Here is a 20,184-nt window from a genome sequence, read left to right as displayed (position 1 = left end):
ATTGAAGAGACTATAACAGTTCAGCCGGGACCAGCGCCTCCGTGGGAATCAGGTGAGCGTTACAGAACGCGAAGCCCTCCAATAACCTCCTACCCAGGCGCTATGGAAACTTCTGACACTGATCAACTGGCCCAGTTACTAGGGGAATTAAGAGCTGAAGTACATGCTGCCCGCCAGGAAACGAATGCCCTGAGGAGGGAATTGATTATGTCCAAAGAACGAACTGATGACCTCGCCAGACAGTTATTACAAACACAAGCGGGGCAAACCCCTCTACCTAATTCAGGAGGGACCTATACCCCGGAGGCTTCAGCCAATCCTGTTCAAATCAATCTGCCCGGAAATGTGCCTTTGGCTCCGCCTGAACGCTTCTCTAGTGACCCTAAGAGGTTTGCGGTGTTCATAAATCAGTGCCGATTGCACTTTCTTTGTAGACCAGCTGCTTTTCCGACTGATCAGACTAAAGTAGCCTTTGTGCTTTCGTATCTTAGCGGCAGCGCCGCTGATTGGTCGATCCCTCTGGTTACACAGGATGACCTGATTCTTTGCAATTTCCAGGCCTTCCAGGCCAATATGGAAAGACTTTTCGCAAGACATTCCCAGGGGCAGGCCCTGGACAACAAACTCCTTTCCCTACGGCAGGGCAATCAGGATCTTCTGGCTTATATTGCGTCATTTAACAGACTAATCGTAGAAACCAGATGGCCCGAGGACAAGAGGATCACGCTTTTCCACAGGGGTTTGCGTGGCGAACTCAAAGACGTCCTAGCCCAGTTCGTGAATCCCCCTCAAGATTGTTCAGAGTACATTGATTTAGTGGTCCAATTGGATCACAGACTGCAAAACAGAAAGGCAGACCGCTCCAGGTTCGAAACTCGAGTTTTCTCTAAGCCACTAACTCACACCAAAGGAGTTGAAGCCGTAGAACCTATGCAAATAGGGGTCGTAAAGGGTCCCCTAACCCAGAAAGAACGCGACAGGAGACGACAATTGCAGCTATGTCTCTATTATGGAAATTCAGGACATTTCCTCCGAGATTGCCCGGTGAAACCTCCAAAGAAGACAGTGGGAGCTTCTGATAAGAATTCTGAAAAGCCCGAGCCGGGAAACAACCTCGCCCGACAAGTGTAGAGGTCCGCTTGCCGAGCGTAAAAACCAGTTCTTTAACCTCGCACTTCATAATGTCAATGGTCCTCATAAATCCAGAACGACCGGATCGTTTGCATGCCATTAAAGCGTACATTGATAGCGGAGCGATTGGAAATTATGTAGACCGCGAGATGGCTTCCAGGATGAACCTACCCCTTTGACCTAAGGTAATTAAAGACGTCATTACCACAGTGGATGGTACGGAAATAGCCTCCGGACCGGTAACCCATACCACCACAGAAGTGACGTTATTAGGCCAAGATGGACATCGGGAGGTAATAGTGTTCGATGTGATCAAGGCCCCTCAGTTCCAAATAATTCTGGGGATCCCTTGGTTGGAGAAACACAATCCTCAAATTGATTGGCGAGCAAAGACGATACAGTTCCCAGAGTGTGCACCTACTTGTTATCCTCGAGCCAGTATTGGCCTTTACAGTGCCTTTGCTTTGAACCACTTGAATGCAACTTGCAAGCAATATGAGAAGACGTTGTTTACCAATATTATTACTATGATGTAACAATGGATTCTTAGCTAAGATGGAATCCTTGTGTTTCTGAAAAAAATAATAAAAGCTCCTAACATAGCTGAGTCAATTTCACACTTTCATATAACAAAATGGGGATCATTTCAAACAGATGTTTGATTAAGCTATGCAAATCAAAAACAGTCACAGTATTGTATGCAATTACAGTATGGGGCGTGAAAGACATAGAGGTCTCTCATCCCTAATCCTTCATCCAAGTCTTTCTTCTTCTTCCCAGTCCTCCTTCTCCTTTGTCCCTGTTCTTCTCCTTCTTCACGGTCCATGCCCTTCATTCCAGCCCTTCTTCTCTTGATTTGTCATCCTCCCAGTCCCTCCTTTTCCTTTTTCTTCCCAGTCTTTCCCCTTCTTCTCCTTCGTTCCAGTCATTCTAGCTTGTCCCAGTCCTTCTCAGTTTCCTTTTTCTGAAGATGTCCATCTTCTCCTCTCCTTCAAACCATTGCTTCTTCTTGTGCTTCTTCCCAGTCCTTCTCCTCCTTCTTCATCACAGTTCTTCTTCTCCTTCTTCCCAGCACTACTTCATCCCAGTCCACATACCGTTGTCTCAGTCCTTCTCTATTTCCTTCCAAACCTTCTCCTTCTTTGTTACAGCCCTTCTCTAGTTCCCCAGCCCTATCCATGATTGGGCATGCATACTATTAAGGACAGCCAGTATTAGAAATGTTTAAGTGTAGGTTGGGGGTACGGCCATCTGTGTTAGGGATGTGACCATGATGGATAAAGTGTTAGAGTAGAGGCAGAGAAAGTGAAGGACAGAGGCAGGTTAGTGGTGAGGGAAACATGTTAGCTAGAAGGCAGATGAGAGGTAGGTTAAGAAGATAACTCAGAGGTGAGGAGATAGGCTTTTAGTTTGGTTTTTAATCGTGTGGACTGCTTCTCTGATATCTGGGGCAAGAGAATTCTATGCAAGTGGAGAAAGAAGAGAGAAAGAGCAGAAGCGAGAGGAAGCACAGGGAGTGTGAGGAGCCACAAGGGTAGTCGAGGCGGCCGAGCAGATATTGCGAGAAGCAGGGACGTCATTTCATCAACATGCCAGGGGTAGTTGAAGTGACATCACATGACTCTTGACCTCTGATGACATCACCAAAAGTGATGTCATTTGACCCGCCCCAAGTGACATCCCAGGAAGTGATGGCATGCAACCTTTCACACCTTGACAAGACAGGAAGTGGCATCACATAGCATCTTTCTAGTAAAGTAATACAAATATGGTTCCAATATCATTGTAACATGATATACATTTCATACAAGAATGGATCATCAGATGTAGCGTTAATATAAGTGTGTATATTTCCATTTGACCAAATTACTGTTATGCAAGCAGACGTCCAAGGACAAATTATGCCATGCAGTGGAAAGAAAATAAATGTGGCTGTTGAATGAAATGAAAGGTGTGTCAACAAATTCAACCCTTAGAAACTGAGCCAGAACCAAGCAAATCTACAGTAATCTCTGTCGGGATATGCAAGAAAGCAAAACAAATAGATTGTAGCAGGTTATATATATTTACAGGTGTTGGAAGTTTTTTGAAGCCTTTTCATTTGTTAGACAGTTCTCACATATTGAGTGTGGCAAGGAACGCAGAGAGACACCCTCATTTGTTTCCTCCCCTTTAGCTCCAGGCCACATGGACTAAGCCAACATAATGAACCAAGGCCTGCCACAAGCCATCATTCCTCACTAGCAGTAGTGTGTGGTCCATTCTGGCTGCACAAATACGTGCTGTGTTCCCCTATAAGAAAATACTCATGTTGGCTTTAAAGCCAGTAATAATACTATCAGTGATCAAAGTGCACAAAAAGAAGTAGTAGAACTATGTTCCCTGCTGGACTGTCCCCGCCCCCCATCACCACAACCATTCCCACATGCAATAAAAAAAAATAAAAAAAATGTGCCTGCTGTTTAAGGGAACGTTCAGTGCATTGCACAGAAGTGCACGTTTCAACTTCTTCATGCACTTTTATTTTAAAACAAAACCATTCCAGAACGGTTTCTTTTTAAAATGAAAGTATAGGAACAGTAAAACATAATTTAAAAAAGTAGATGAGCACCGCTCCCAACCGATCCTGCCCACTTCGACCACTGGATATTATAAGGAAACATGTTCAAGCTGACTCTGCCAGTATTCCAGTAGCCCCCATGACATACTCCTGTTGGCTTTGCCATTAAAATTGCAATGGCATGAAATGTACTGTCCAAACAAAGAATGGGATGGTCGATCACTCCCCGAAGAGGCCTGTGCATTTCCATATGAGTTAGTCAAGAGTGGAAGGCAACCCCTAAGGTGGGCAAAACCCAGTGGCAGCAGTGGAACCCCATAAGGTAGGTTTGGGGGCATTCCCAAGAATGTTTTGAAAACATGGGCTCAGAACTTTACTACTCATTGCACCATTTTACACAAACATTGCCGAAAATGTTAGAACTAATTGAAAACCTCTCAGCGCTGTACATGTAAGAACACCTCACATAGTCTGTGGACGCTAAACCCTTCCTCATTAACGAAAGTAACAGCATCATGGCATTGTGATATGATATGATAGGTTATTTATAACACGCTTAATACCCAGAGGTTTCTAAGCGCGGACCAGGATTGATTGAACCTGTGTTGCTCCGTGTCGTCTTGCTTCCAAGGCGAGCACGTTGCCCCACTTGTGCCAGTGACATACTTGTTAAGAACCTCACAATGTGTGGCAGAGCAGATCTAAGCCATCACGTGCATTGTAGAACGCCAAAAATGCCCTTCAGTACCCTGTGTGTCCACACCATTGCCACACTGTGAGTAGATGAGGAAAGTGCAGCTTCTTTTGACTTCTTTGAACTGGATCCAGTGGAAACATATGGATTTTTATGATGGAATTCACCTGATGCAATAAAATCAGAAGAGCTTTCTATTTCAAAATGCAGAAGATTTACAGGCAGCCACCTGTGAGCAACTGCACCCAGTAAAGGCCGTTTGGAAATAGTCCTCTGGAAGATAAGCATGGGCTCCCTGCCTTCAGTCGAAAAGCATGGGCCAGCAGAGGCTTATTCCAGGAAGTCGAATTTCGCAATTGACTTTTACTCCAGTTGGTGACATGTATTCGACAATCCCCTTAGCAAAACACACACCCACACCCTGTCAGTCCACTGTGTCTCTGTAGAAGATAAGTGAGAATTCTTCATCTGCTACTTAAATCAGCTGAGATGGCCTGCATGCATTATGGCTAATGCATCAGCTTCAAGCTCACTAGTTAAAATAAACCTGTGTGACTAGGAAACGCGTTCAGAGTGGCATGCTTCTCTAATCGCTTCAGCGTGTCCTTCATTCCTTTATGGCCCTATTTGTTTTGTTACTATAAACTTAATGACGTGTGTATGAGTGTGTGGTTCTAGAATGAAATAAAGCTTACTCAGACTACACCCACCTTGCAAATTCCCCGATGAAAAGCATGCCTGCCTGTCATATCGCTTTTATTTTCTTGCTGGAAGTATTTCTTTTATTTCTTTCGCAACAGTTCCCGCGAGTTAGCTGACAGGCTCTCGTGGCTCATATGTACCGCGAAACACGCCAATGCAGAGGGCGCACCTAATGCGTGCCAAAGGCGTGCAAAAGGCAAGCCCGTCTTTGCCTATCCAGACCCATTCTGGCCTGCAGGACTACACCAGTAATTCAATGATTAAAATACATTACTTAACTCAGAATAATATCTTAGAACTGGCCAGCACCTGTACTAAATTACCCAAGTGTTTTCTATTTGTGCTGCATCCGGATAGTCTGCATAGTCTCCCCCTTAGAATGGATTTGCTGTGGATCATGCTTTTAAACGCTGGTTCTCTCTTGGCTCACTCTGACGCATGATGTATGATGCTTTATTGTGTATGATGCTTTATTGTTGGCTGTGCACTTTATAAATGACAGATCACATAACATAACATCACTGCCGTCAGAAGCAGAGGCCTGGGAGGGCAAGACCAGGGATTAAGACAGCACGTAATTGCTAGCCTCCTACTTCGTGACATCGTCTGGCAACATGCTTGCTTTGGAAGCAAGATGACACGGAGCAACACAGGTTCGAACCCCGGGTCCGCGCTTAGAAATCCCTGAGTACGTTATAAATAACCTATCATATAATTAATCAGTGTTTTAATTACAGGAGACAGTGGCGCTCTGGCCTTATGCTATTGCCAACATACAGGAGTTCTTCCAGAAAAAAAGTGGGTCCCGCTAACTAAAAGTCATGTTTCCCATTTCGCTGCATTTTAAACCACTAAATACTTACTTGGGGGCCACGAGGGGAAACAGACTGAGACAGATAGAAAATGTTTTGTGTTCATCCGAGCAGGACTGTGCTAATGCACATTATCCCTTTAAAGCACCGCAACTTGGGGAACTAGTGCGCCAATGCAAGCACGAAGCATGCACTTATCATTGTTTGATAACATGTTAATGACAGATTGATGGCGGATTTGTAAATGTGAACTGGCATCAGCGCTGTTGCTAACTTCGGCTCCTCTGTCACACTGTTGGTGCATTTTATAGCATTTACTATCCAAGAACAGCCAGCCAAACCTAAGTTGTGAATTCAGTAGCGTGACAGAGGGCGGCCCCAGTGACACATAGACAGAGGAGCCATCATGGCTTGGCACGCCAGCGCTCATGAAACGTGCTGCAGTTTTCTGCAACAGAGGCCAACACACATGCCACTGTCCGGTCTTCTGGGTGCATGAATTGCATCTCAGCCACAAACAAGTCCACAACTCCTGCACCAAGAAGCCCCGTGCCTGACATGTTAGACACGTAGTCCCTTCCCTCTTTCCATGTCACCCTTTAAAAAAGTAAACAAAAAAAATGTCTGCCATGAAAAGGAGTGAAGGGACTACGTGTAGTCCCTTCTTGCTTTCCATGATTACCTGTCGCAGATCGGGAACGGACGTGCTGGGGCCAGAAGTGTTCCCAGCTTGCCCGCTCCCAAAATTTATTTTAAAGAAGATAAGTGGGGGGAGGGGGTAACAGTGTGGGGGAGGGGGACCACACTTACCTCGTTCCCTGGTGGGGGAAGATGGAGGTCTCCAGACGGGAGGTGCTTTGGGGTGGGGGGATTACTGCTGGCAATTCCCCTGTTCCGAGACTTCTCATTGGCTGAGAAGCTTCCACCTGCCCCCAACACCCGCCGGGTACTAATTTAAAAAAAGGCCAGGTGTACCAAAGGACATGACAGGGGTCACTGAGATGCCAAGGGTCGCACTTGCAACCCCTGGCGACCCCCAAATGAAATCCATGACAAGAAGGCTTGAAGTGTTAGATAGAGAAGGATAGATACAGTGGTGCGACACTGTGGAGAAGAAATTGTTTGGTATTGTCAGCCATCTAGCCTGGGGAAAGTATGAGGAAGTAAGTGTGAAGTGAGGGAGTTCAGAGAGGGTCCTGGTTGCAAAGTTAATGATCATGTCTTGAGGACAGAAAACATAGTTTGGGAGGCCAAAGAGGATGCTGGCACAGTAGACCAGTTTAGAGAAGACAAGAGTGGTCAAGAGATCCTTGGCGGTGTTCCACAGTGTCAAAGGCAGCGGACAGTTCAAGAAGAATTAGGCTAATGCAAGGGTGCACAACATATGACCCACGGGAGGGATGCAGCCCTTCACCGCATGATTTATGTCCCTCCAGGGCAGTAGAGTTCAATAATAGGTAGCAGCCCTTTTCTGGTCATTTCCTCTTCAAATGTTAGAGAGGAAATGAAGCAACACAGAAATAACAGAGGCTAACTTCTTCATTTATGTTTATTTTTGTACATTTAAGAGAAGAAAATCCCCAAACCAAGTGAATCATCAATGTGTAGGCATTTTGGAACATACAGTGTATGCTAAGTGTTGCCAAATGGACTTACATGAATTGCCAATTTCTTAAATTGCAGTGGCTTTTCCCAAACAACTTTAAATCTCATGAAGCACACAATACTTGCATTTTAAAGAGACAGCATCTCAAACTCTACATGGGTAAAAGGTTGTTCCTTCAGATGCTTGTATTTCGTTTTTTATTTTTTTTATTTTTTGGTATTGTAGTTATGATAAAAAATGACAGTTGACAGTTAACATGGAACATGGTATTGGATAAGAAAAAGTATGAGGTTTTCCTTTAAAAAGCTGCACCAAATTAATTAATAAACAATCACAGTAGAACAGTACACTGTAGGAGTTATTGTGTCAGCATTCTTGTTTTGTTAACCACAGGCGTCAAGTACTTTCCCTAAGAAACATTCATGTTTTCCATTAGGCTCATATAAAATATTACAGGCTTTTCTCAGAAAATTAAGAAATAGAAAAATAAAGTCAATAAATACATTTTGGATGCGCCTTTTCTCTCATCCCATTTGGACATTTGTCTGGCATTCCGGCCCACCAAGGCTTGCAAATTACATTCGGCCCTCCAGCAAAGCAAGTTGTGCCCCCCTGGGCTAGGGGATAGGTTTGATTGACATTCAAGAGAGCAGTTTCCATGGAGTGGCAGGCGGTCTCGAAGGTTGGAGATGTCTACAAAATGTGTAAGACGGTTGAACACAACCCTTTCAAGCACTTTTGAGAAGTGCAGAAGGAGAGACACAGGGCTAAAGTTAGCCGCTATATTTGGATCAGCCCCTTGCTTTTTAGTTTAAAAAATAGAGATAAAGCGAAGTTGAAGGACATGTTGAAGAGTTCAGCGAGGTGAGGGACCACTAAAGGGGCAATAGGCTTTACTAGCTCAGAAGCAACAGGATCTGATGGGGCACATGAGGGGTTGGCCTTCAGCACTAGAGATAGGACTTCTGCAGTAGTTGTGTGACTAATGTGGGTGACACAAAAAGAGTAAGATGGTAGAGTAGGAGGAGTGCAGAATGTATGAGGATGGAGTGTGAGGAAGATCAGGAGAGTGTCTCTAATTTTGGAAATGTTTGCATGGAAGTATTCAGTTAGTTAATTACCGGAGAGAGTGGAGTTGATAGTTATAGGCTTAGGAGGAGTGAGGAGTGAGATGGTGCCCTGTACCTTGCAAGGATGGTTGGAGTGAGAGTCAATGAGGGTGAGGTAGAAATCAGTTTTCACTCTGTCACGAGAGGATTTAAGAGAGTTCAGTGCACAGAGGTAGAGTTTCAAATCCTCAAGCGAGTGGGTACGCCTCCATTTGCTGAGCAGCCGATGCATGTCTGTGCATACGAGTCGGGGACCCATGGTTGAGGATGCTGAGACTTATGGGTGAAAGTAAGTAGTGGGAAGTGAGAGGAGTGTGAGTCATATAGTAGGCATTACTATCACTTCAAGCTAGGGAATACCAAAGAGAAAGGTGTGTATTGCTGGTTCTGTTGGACCTATCAGCCGCTTTTGATCTGCTAGACCATGATATCCTTCTTCTTACACTCAAAAGGGTTAGTAGATGCTCTCGCCAAGCTATATCTTGGGTCCACTCCTTTCTATCTGGTAGGGCTTTGGCAGTACACTGGGGTGGATCCTGCTTGGATTCTGCTAATATTTACTGCATAGTGTCCCAGGGAGCCTGTTTGCTCGCAGCACTACTTAACGTGTACATAAAGCCGTTGTGTAACCTGATAACTGATATCGCTCCCAATTTTCAATCTGTGCAGACGTCACACAATTATTTCTCAATCTGGACAGTTATTATGATATAGAGCCCAACAAACTTAAAACAAGCTATTAAGAGGTAAAGCAGCAGATGACTGCACCAAATGTGCTTAAATAATTCCAAAACAGAGCTTCTACTTTTTGACCCACCTCGTGCCAGATCTAAAATAGACCCCCGTTACACTAATTTGGTTATTGACAGCTGCACCATCACAACACTTAGTAAGGTCAAAACACTTGGTACCTACTTCAATTCCTCCCTGAGCTCTGATATCCAAGTAAATAACCTAGTAAAGATCATGCAATATAATCTGAAGCTGCTCAGGCAAGAAAATCCTTTCATATCCGAGAAGAATTGCAAAACCTTGGCCAGAGCAACGATCCTTTCCCCACTTCACTACTGCAATGCGCTCTTAGTTGGCACAACTAAAGGAAATCTTGCCAAACTTCAGAGAGTCCAGAACAATGCGATCCATATAATCAAAAGCATGACTCGCAGTGAACACATTACTGAACATAGGAAAAAACGTATTTTGCTCCCGGTGAACTCCAGGGTACACTTCAAGAGCCTCACCTTGGTACACAAGCGTATCTACGGTAAAGCCCTATCTTACCTGAAAGAAAAACTGATAAACTATCACCCACAGAGATTGCTGCAATCAAGCAACAGTCAGCTATTGGTTTGCCTCAAGCCAAACCGTGTCTGGGGAAATGGAAGATCTTTTGCTTTCCTAGCAGCTACAGCTTGGAATGCACTTCCCCAAGCATTGCTACAGGAAGAAAAATCGATGCCGTTCCGCAAACAACAAAAAACTATACTATTTGAATAATCCCCGGTCCTCTCCTGCACCTAGGTTGTCGCGTGCTTATGCTTGCGCGACGTGTGTCTTTCTCACGCCCTGATGCCTGTCGGGTTTTCGGCACATAAGAAACAAATAATTTAATTAATTAATCAATGTAAGAAAAGTAATGGCATAAGGGTTACATTCCCTTTTAGTTAAATAGATGAGGCAAGTGCTGAGAAGTGGTCAGAGGATGTAAAGGAGATGCTGGTGGAAACAATAGAGTGATCATATAGGAATGGAGTGACAGTAGTATTAGTGGCTGAGAGAGAGGTGTAGATGAATAAGAAATCCAAAGAGTTACCCCCAGTTTGGATAGGTAGGTTATTGATGGAGTGGAGAGCGTGTTCACTAAGAAAAGATTGAAGTTCAGATTTCTGAGAAGTGGTTGCAAAGGCTAGGATGAAGTCATCTAAGAGAATGAAGTATGTTTAGTGGAAAGAGAATCAAGGAGTTTCCCAAGTTCATCAAAGAATGGTCTAGTGGGACCATGAGTGCGATAGATGGAGATGATGGGAACTGAGTGAGGAAGAGCAACAGAAGAGATGGTGAATTCAAAAGAGGTAGGAGAGGACGTGGCTTTGGAAATTTGTGAGGTGTCAGGAAGAGAGTAGGTGTCTGAGACCTCCCCTATGCAAGTCAAATGAGGAAAGTGAATGAAACATAGTTTGGAATCATGTAGGGCTACCAGAGTGTCAGATGTAGAAATCCAGGTTTCAGTGATAACAAGGCGGTCTAGGGGAGGAGAGCTGGCATGAAAGTAGTCAGCGATAAAGGACGTTTTGTTGCATGCAGACTGGGCATTCCAGAGTACAATGTTGAGTTGATGCAGTAAGGAAGATTGGATAAGTTAAGTCTCAGAGGAAGAGTGGGGGGGGGTGTATAGGTTTTAGGGGAGGTATGGTTAGCTTGCAAGCCTTGTTTGTTGGAAGTAGGAGGTTCAAGATTAATGGCTTAGTGGGAGTTTCGTGGTGTGAGTTTTATGATAGAGATAGGAAAAGAGGACGTTGTAGCATGATTGGAGAACAATTAGGGATATGTGAGTAGGATGAGCAGCAGTAGCAAATTTATTGTAGCTGAGTACTGCAGTGTATAGAGACAGCACAGTAATAGCAAGTTAGGGGTATAGGTGTAGCAGGGAGGAAGGCCAAAGTAAAGACTCATGGCTGGTCTTTACCCTTCACTGTTCCGCCCTTTAATGAGTTCAGAAGTGATATCACACGCTCTTGTAACCTGATGAGACCAGTCTCTCTAATATTGTCTTTTTGTGTTGCTGGGATGAGGCGATTAATTCCTGATTAGTGTTCCCAGAGGAGTCTCTTGTGGTCTTCAGCTGGAAAGTGGGCTGACCCTAGAGCTGCAAGAAGTAATGTCACCAATGCAAGATGGCTGCAGGACATGATGTCATCTATCCAAGATGGCCACAGGAAGCGATGCCACTGGTCGAAAATGGTCACAGGAAGTGATGCTATCTGTCCATGATGGCCACAGGAAGGGATGCCACCAATCCAAGATTGCTGCAGGAAACTACATTACAGAACGAAAGTGAAACCACAATCCAGTAAGAATGACACATGCTCTTGTCACCTGATCACCCAGTCATCAGTGGTTGCTCTCTCTGATTTTTCCTTTGGTGATGCTGGGATGTGGGCATTACTTCCTGATTGGTGTTCCCAGAAGAGCCTCTTGTGGCATTCGACTGAAAGTGGGCTGACTCCTACTCCTACTTCATTCCATTAATTACAGTCTAGATTCTTTGTACCAGGCCTTCTCTATTTTCTTTGTCCCAATTCTCTTCCTTCTTTGGTGCAGTCCTTATCCCTTTTCCCATTCCTGCTCCTTCTCGCCAGTCCTTTTCCTTCTCCTTCACTTGAGTCCTTGTCCTTCTTCTTCACTGCAGCCCTTCTCCTCCTTCATTCCAGTCCTTGGCCTTCTCCATCTCAACATGCGTTCTTCTCCTGTGTCACAGACTTCCTGCTTTTCCTTTACCCGAGTCCCTTTCATTCATCTCAGTCATGCTCCTTCACCTGTCCTTCTCCTTCATTTCAGTCCTTCTCCTTAATCTCAGTCCTGCTCCTTGACCCATCCTTTAACCCAGACTAGCTCCTTCATCCCAGTCATTTACCTGTCCTTCTCCTTCATTTCAGTCCTTCTCCTTAATCTCAGTCCTGCTCCTTGACCCATCCTTTAACCCAGACTAGCTCCTTCATCCCAGTCATTTTCCTCTCTCGCCCCAGTCCTTGTCCTTCTCCTTTGTATCAGTCCTTCTAATTCTCCTTCATCACAGTCCTTCTCCTCATTCATCCTAGTCCTTCTCCTTCAACGTCATCCCAATCCTTCTCATTAGCCATTCTTCCTGCACTTCTTCCTCATATGAATCATTCTCCTTCTCCTAAGTGCTTCTCCTTTTATTATGTCCTAGTATTTCTCATTCATCCCAGCCCTGCCCCTTTAGGTTCATCACATTCCTTGTCCTTCTACTTCATTCTGATCATTCATCTTTGTACTAATCCTTCTCCGTCATCTCAGCTATTCTCCTTTTCCCCAGTCCTTCTCCTTCAACACAGTCCTTCTAATTGTCTTTCAACCCAATCCTTTCCCCTTCCTTCATCTCAAACCTTCTTTCTCCCACTCCTTCTTTTTATCCCAGTTTATCTATTTTGTCTGTATCTTAGTCTTCTCCTACATCCCAAGCTTCTTCATTCATCCCTGTCCTTCTCCTTCTTCATACTAGTCTTTCACATTCTCCTTCAACCCAGTCCTTCCTCTCCTTTGTCCCGGCCAATGTTATCATCCTTCATCATATTCATTCTCCTTTGTTAGCGTTCTTCACCTTTTCCTTCCCCTCAATCCTCCTCCTTTGTTCCGTCCTTCTCCTTGATCTGAGTAATTTTTGTTCTACCCAGGCACTCTCCTTGATTCGAGTCTTTCTAATTAATCTTCAGCCCAGTCCTTCTTCTTTGTTCCAATTCATCTTCCTTTCCCCAGTCAGTCCCTTTCTCCGTCGCTCCAGTTCTTTTCAATCTCCTTCATTTCAGCACTTCTGTTTCATTTTAGTCCTTCTCCTTCTTCATCCCAGTGCTTCTTCTCCTTCACACCAGAACTTTGCCTTCTTTGTCCCAGTACTTCTTCTCAATCCCAGTCTTCCTCCTGTACCAATCCATCTCTTTCTCCTTCATCCCAGTCCCTCTCTTTCTCCTGTTCCTTTATCCCAGTCCTTCCTGCTTCTCCCTCATCCCAATCGTTCTCCTTCTCCTCCTTTTTTATCCAAGTGCTTCACATTCGCCTTCATCCCAGTCTTCCTCCACCTTCATACCATAACATCTTTAGCTCCTTTGTCTCAGTCCTGCTCATTTTCCTTCATTCTAGTTCTTTTTGTTTGTCCTAGTATTTTTTTTACTTTTTCCCTGTCATTCTACTTCTTTGCTAAGTCCTTCTTCTTCATCCCAGTCTTTCTCCTACATCCCAGTCCTACTCCTCCTTCATACCAGTACTTCCCTTTCTTCTTCCTCAGAAACCTTCTCCTTCTTCTCCCCAGTCCTTCTTCTTTTTCCCAGTACTTCTCCTTCATACCAGTCCTTCTCCTCCTTCATTCCAGTGCTTCACCCTTGTCTTAGTCCTATATCTTCTCCGCCATCTCAGTCCTCTTCCTCCCTCTTCTCATTCACTTCATCCTAGTCATTCACCTTTTCCTTCACCTCAGGCCTTCCCCACTTGCACAGTCCTTCTCATTTGTCCCAGCCCTTCTCCTTCGTCCCAGAACTTCTCCTTCATCACGATCATTCTCCCTTGTCCCAGTCCTTCTCTTTCTCCACAGTCTTTATCCTTCATCCCAGTTATCCTTTAAAAGTATCCCAGTGGTCCCCCTTCATTCTAGTCAGGGTCCTTCATCCCAATCCTTCTCCTTTGCCCCAGTCATTCTACTTCACCCTAGTCCTTCACCGTTGTCCTATCCTTCTCACTTTTCCTAGTCCTTCGCCATCATCCAGTCCTTCACTATGGCCTAGTCCTAATTCTTTATTTTAGTCCTACTCCATAGTCTTAGCCCTTCTCCTTATTTTTAGTGTTAGTTGAGTCCTAGTCCTTAGACATAGATCTTCATCCTAGTCCTCTATATGAGTACTTCTACTTCATCCTTGTCCTTCTTTCTTATACTCCTAGTCAGTCTTTCAAGCACAATCTCTTTCAGTGAGTCTCTCTTTTACTCATGTCTGTATTGCTTCACCTATCTGTTCTTCATTTCCACTTATCCAACATATGGATGTGTCTCACTCTCTCTATCTCTCTTCCTCTCTCTCTCTCTATCTCTCTCTCTCTCTCTCTCTCTCTTTCTCTCTTTCTCTCGCTCTCTCTTTCATTCTCTCTCTCTCTCTCTTTCTCTCTATCTAACTTTCTCTCTTGCTTGCTCTTTCTTTCTTTATCTTTACCTTTCTCTCACTGGAAATTGTGGTACTGATCAGGGTGGAAATGGTGCAAGAGAAAGGGAAGAAACTATTAAAGGCTGCATGGAAATGTTGTAAGTGAGCTGGAAGCTATTGTAACCTACAGGAATTGTGCTCTGATTTGCTGAAACAATCACTCCTTAACCCTACAGATGGATCCACGTGTGGTATTTCTAAATTACACAAAATGAGGGCTGTACTTAGTTGTAGGGTCGAGGTATGCATTATAATTAAGGTTTGCAATTCAACATGAAACTTACAGGCAAGGACTGAGTAGAGCAGGTGTAACCCCTGTCCCAAGGGCTTAATGGCAATGTATGAGTGCCAACAGATATTTCTCAGCCTGAAATGGGCATACAGCCTTTATGCAGCTGGATCTCCATTGTGCCGAGGAAAAGACTCAAACGGGGCTTGTGATTTAGATGACGTATGTTCAAGAAATGTTTAATAGCAGCAAAAGCAGAGAATGACACCGGAACCTGCATCAAACGAAACACCTTCATGTCTCACTGTTTATAGGTTTTCTAATACATTGAAGTCTAGGAGAACAGTAAAGAATGCATAACTTTAATAAAGGAAGTTTCCCTGATTCCCAATTATCTCCATACTGTCTCCACATACAAGCAACTAATTCAAGGCTCCTCTCGAACACTCCCTTAACCTCCTATTAGTTATCAGTGCAGCTGTGTTTGTTCATTATACAATTTACAGATCCTATCAGAGATGTGTTTGAAACGGAGTCAGTTTGTACTGAACCGAAAAATGAAAGGTGTGGACAAGGTTACATAAACAAAGCTTCGTGTGACTGCTAACAAGCAAGTGAAGATATGCTCATTTCTGCATGTCAGAACAGAAGCATATCTTGCAAACAAGCATATATTTTCAAGATGGTGTTCTCTAACTAAAGCAGCGCTTTTTTCCCTCGACTATACTAACGGGTCCCTCTACTTGCCACACCATGCAATATGTTAAATACAGAAGAATTGGACTATAGCATAACAACTGGTATGTCTTTCCTACCAGAGGGCCTCCCGATCACTGAGATAGCATGCACAGCACGAAGAGCGTCACACAAGCACAGCTCGACAAAAGCCGCTGCTTGCGCCTGGTTAACCCCGTAATCAGGTAAAATACAGTGCTCCAACCCAGAAACACATACCTATAATGAAATCATCGAGACTGAGTAGTAAAGGAGTAATAGGGAACTCATTGTCCTCTCTTGCCGCTCTCTGCAGCATTTATCAGAGAGAAATTTAGGCATAACACTGTATTGATGACAGTTCCATATGAAATTAGCCAAAGACACAAAGAAGCAATAGAAGGTGGATAGCGATCCAGTCAAAAGAGCATATTTTGACGCTCTCCTTCTGATCAAGTTGCATTTACATGTCCATTCCGACAACATTTTATCTGTTTTTATCTAGATTGGAGGACTCTCTCCACCCCCAAGGGAGTTCACAATAACAGTCCTGAAGAAAGCACAGAGGATAGATTAGACATTTAAACTGAAACCATGTCCAGCCATCCCCCAGCTGGAAACATAGAACGTGTCCACCTCTGAAGTGTGCTGAGAATTAGCATTGAACTCCCAGTCACTTCAACTACCAACCCCACTTTATCTTTGTTATCCCTGTTTTTTTTTTTGAAAACTTTATTTATTGAATTTTGCAACAAGTGAAACAACAAACACAAGAACCCTTCCTCCCTCCCTCCCACCCCCCCCTTCCTCCCTCTCCCCCTCCCCCCCTCCCCCCAGGCAACGAGCTTCAACTGTCCAGTTCACCTGTTTTAACTTGTGAAATTGATTTTGAACTCACTAGAAATGCTGTTAGACACATATCCATATGTTGTTTTAATATCGGTGTATCTTGAATTGTGAATACATTTTGTTTTATCAGCTTTTTGACTATTACCTGATCATTAACGACGGAGTGACCTGCACTCCTGTCCCACTGTTGATACCTATCTGTAACTTATTGTGTTAAAGGGTGGGGTAGCCTGTACTCACTTATATCATTTTCTAACTAAACCAGGCCAGTGTAGAGATTATTTGGACTAGTCTGGATGTGGTTTAGTAATTCAGCATTTTCTATTCTCACTGGTTCATATTTATTTAAACATTGCATCCTGCAGCCATGTGACTCTTCATTTTAACTTACATTGTATCTACACTCGCATCAGTTATACCTTGCATGTTGACATGAAGCTTGATGCCCTCTTTCATGGGCACAGCTGTTAAACCTTTGCTGGGTGTTGTTATGGTACAATTTACACATCTTGCTGCAAACATAGTTATTAAGCAGTACATGCCCACGTACAGATGGTCTCGTGTAGCTTGCATGCCTGTATTCTATTTCCCAGTGGTATTGTCCTCATTTAAGGATCTATAGTGAACGATTCATTGGGGTTTGCACTGTTCTGTTGGGCATAGTTTATGAGTGTGGGCATTAGGGGTTTGAAGGTGTATTTTAACATTATTGAAGAGGCCAGACTAGATGTAACAGAGATCAAAAGCATTGTATGGGCCTCCATGGCAGGTAGATTGCCGGCTTTGGGCCTCAGCTGCTGTTGTAAAATGTTAGAAGTATTTAATCAGCCAACTGAGGATAGCAGCTCACATAGCAATAGTCACATGATGATTGTTACTTCAGTTTGCACGTTCTTTGAGATGGACCCATTCTTTAGGGGTGCAACACAAATGTCTTCCTATCAATGTAAAATGCGGTGAACAACTGCAAAATCCAAAGCGGTTGGCTTTGTCAATGCTTGTGGTCTTAGAAGCTTATGTTCTTGTGGTTTATTAGAACATTTTCTACTATAAATCTAGCTTGTGCAAAAGGACTTCTCAGCCTTTTACCTGATAGTTTGTTTGCTTAAATATATGTATTTGGGGGCATTCATCGAGGGGAAGGCCCTAATCTGGGTAAGACATGTTGCTCTAGGGTTCCAGTACAAAGAGGGGGTGAAAATGAGCATGCACGCCATGCCTATTCATGTAGGTTGCCATGTAGACTAAAAGAGAATACTGTGGTTGTTTTATCAGCACTGGCATAGATGGAGGTGGTCACCCATTGAAAGTAGTCGGGCAATTATGGGAAATAGTTCCAATAACATGATTAGTGATAGTATTACACCTATGAAATTCTCCAATTTGACAGTCTGTTTCGATTTACTCTTAGGTCTTAGTAGCCAAGCTATTTTGGTAAGCTTCCGTATGTCTGCACATTATAATCTGATCCATAAAAACGCTATAGATGAAAGCAAAGTGTGTTGCCTCTATCACCTTTTACGCTGCTGCCACAGGGTCATAAATAGCCCTCCCTCTCGATCACTTTTATAAGAAGGAGCCTGTAGGCTTGCAGCAATCTCCCGAGTGGACAGAGTGCCCATACATCTGAGCTCACTCAGACCAGTTCAAGGGACGTGTCTGGTGCTCCACGTTTCCGCTCTTCAGTGAAATGCATAGACGAACTCTGAAAACACCCAGAACTGGAATAAACGGTAGGCAAAATGTAACATTAACAAGAAACAATAAAATGTATCAGGAAGGTAGCGAGCTGTGCACATAAAACAAATCTATAAATACAGCTTCCCTCCCAGCATTCCTGAATCTCAAACTCTGGCATAACAAGCATTAAGATTGTGCAAATTGGATGAGCTTGTAGAACAAGAAGACAATCTCCCAACAGCCAAACGCATAATGCCATGACGTTGACGCAAAGGAAACAATGAATACAGAGAAACTGGAGTGATTACGAAACAATTATGTACCTGGTGTGAAGGATTCCAATCGGGCATCACACCGGACCAGGACTCTTGCCCTTAGCCTAAGATGTAGCGCTAAATTAGAATACTATTTTGTCTTTTCAATGAATTTTTATTGAGCTGGCCCCCAACCCGTCTCACACCACCTTTTACAAATACCCAGGTCACAATGGAACATGAACTAGGCCGGAGGGTGGTAATACAATATTTATTTATTTTAAATTCAAAGAAAATCACACAATTTTTATATTGGGCAGCAATCACCAATGGGGTAATAATTACAATGAAAACCAATGAAATACAGTTGATTGACCTCCTACAAGAAAATATCCAAAGCACAAATTAATAGTAGCACTTTTTCTATTCGGGTAGATGGCACCCGAGTTAAGGTTCCCCCTGCAATGTTCCCTCAAACACCAATTGATTGAATTTTGACAATTTAAAACCCTTTGCAATTGCTTAAAATGACACTTGGAATTGACAAATAATTAATTATATGTGTGGTTAAATAATGAGGTACATATGTTTTATCACAGTATCAGGGAAGTAATATCACTAGCAACTACAAGGCAAGGTATTACAAAAGGGCATACAGTTCAAAGGCAATGTGAAAGTGAGAACACAGTGCAGTCAAAATAACACGTGGAAAAGTTGCATTTTAGACTTTTTGCAGTTTTAAATGTCAACATTTTTTTTATTAAAAGAATTGGTGAAATAGACAGAATCGGAATGCGGTTTTCAGGCTGGGTGATAGATGCACATCACAGGGATCATATAGAAGTGAAAGAGTGACTAACTTAATAACAGGATCAGATTTTCAAGGTGGAAGGAGACTCGGTTTTATGAAAATAATGAAGTTAAAAGAGAAAATCGGTTGGGAAAGGAAACGACAAGTTTCACTTAAACTAGATTTAATGGCTAGAAAAGAGAAACGCCACCCGTGAATAGAAAAGCTATGCTGCAGTTTTAACCCTTCACGCAGTGTGCCTCTTTCCTTAGGGAGAATTAATTTAGTTAATCAAAATATTACTGTTGACTTACAAATTACAGACACTCATGGATAAATGGCGCTAACACTAGGAAATTAAGGATCCGATGCATGCGTAAATGGCTCTACCTTGATAGGGTCAGTTATGCTTTGGCCTGACAATAGAGTCTGGATTCTTGCAAAGCAGGCGCTGGAAATTCAGGAGAGAGTGTCTCCTTGTGAGCTCCCACCATTTCAGTGGCGGCCACCAGGTCTGACTGCTGTAACAAATTCAGAAGAAGTCAGAAGTTCTTCTTCTGAATCTGTTTATATTTTGTACCTCGTGGGGGCGCTGTGACAAGACACTGGAGACAATTACCTTCCTATTGTTGCAGCCAGCCGATGAATAGGATTCCTTTTCATGGGCCGGCTGCAACAGCGGGGCATGTCCCGTTTTACACTGCATTTGCTTATAGTAAAGTGCGTGGAGCTTATAGCTCCACGCACTTTACGTAACCCTTTTAAGTAGGATGCTGGCGGGGCACTCGAGGGGTGGCCCCGCCAGTTTCACTATGTGCGCAAACAGAGTAGCAAAGATCTGTAATCTGCAGGGAGGGAGGGAGTCTCCTTCCCTCCCTGTATAGATACAGTAATCTCATTGGCTGTTTGCCAATGGCTGGCAAACAGCCAATGAGATTACTGTATCTATAGAAACAAATAACATGCAGCCACATGATGGAGAGTCCAGGAAATTGTGCCTTATTTCAAATACTTGAATTTATTTATATTGATTTACTATCACAGTCGCCCTTGCTTTACACGTGTTTCGGCCATCAAAGGCCTTTCTCAAAATAGGGCTCGAACAAATTAATACTTAGATTTAACCT

This window comes from Ambystoma mexicanum, chromosome 4q (genome assembly GCF_040938575.1).
Source record: "Ambystoma mexicanum isolate Mex_15411 chromosome 4q, UKY_AmexF1_1, whole genome shotgun sequence".
Lineage (NCBI taxonomy): Eukaryota > Metazoa > Chordata > Amphibia > Caudata > Ambystomatidae > Ambystoma > Ambystoma mexicanum.
This window is presented reverse-complemented; position numbering follows the sequence as displayed.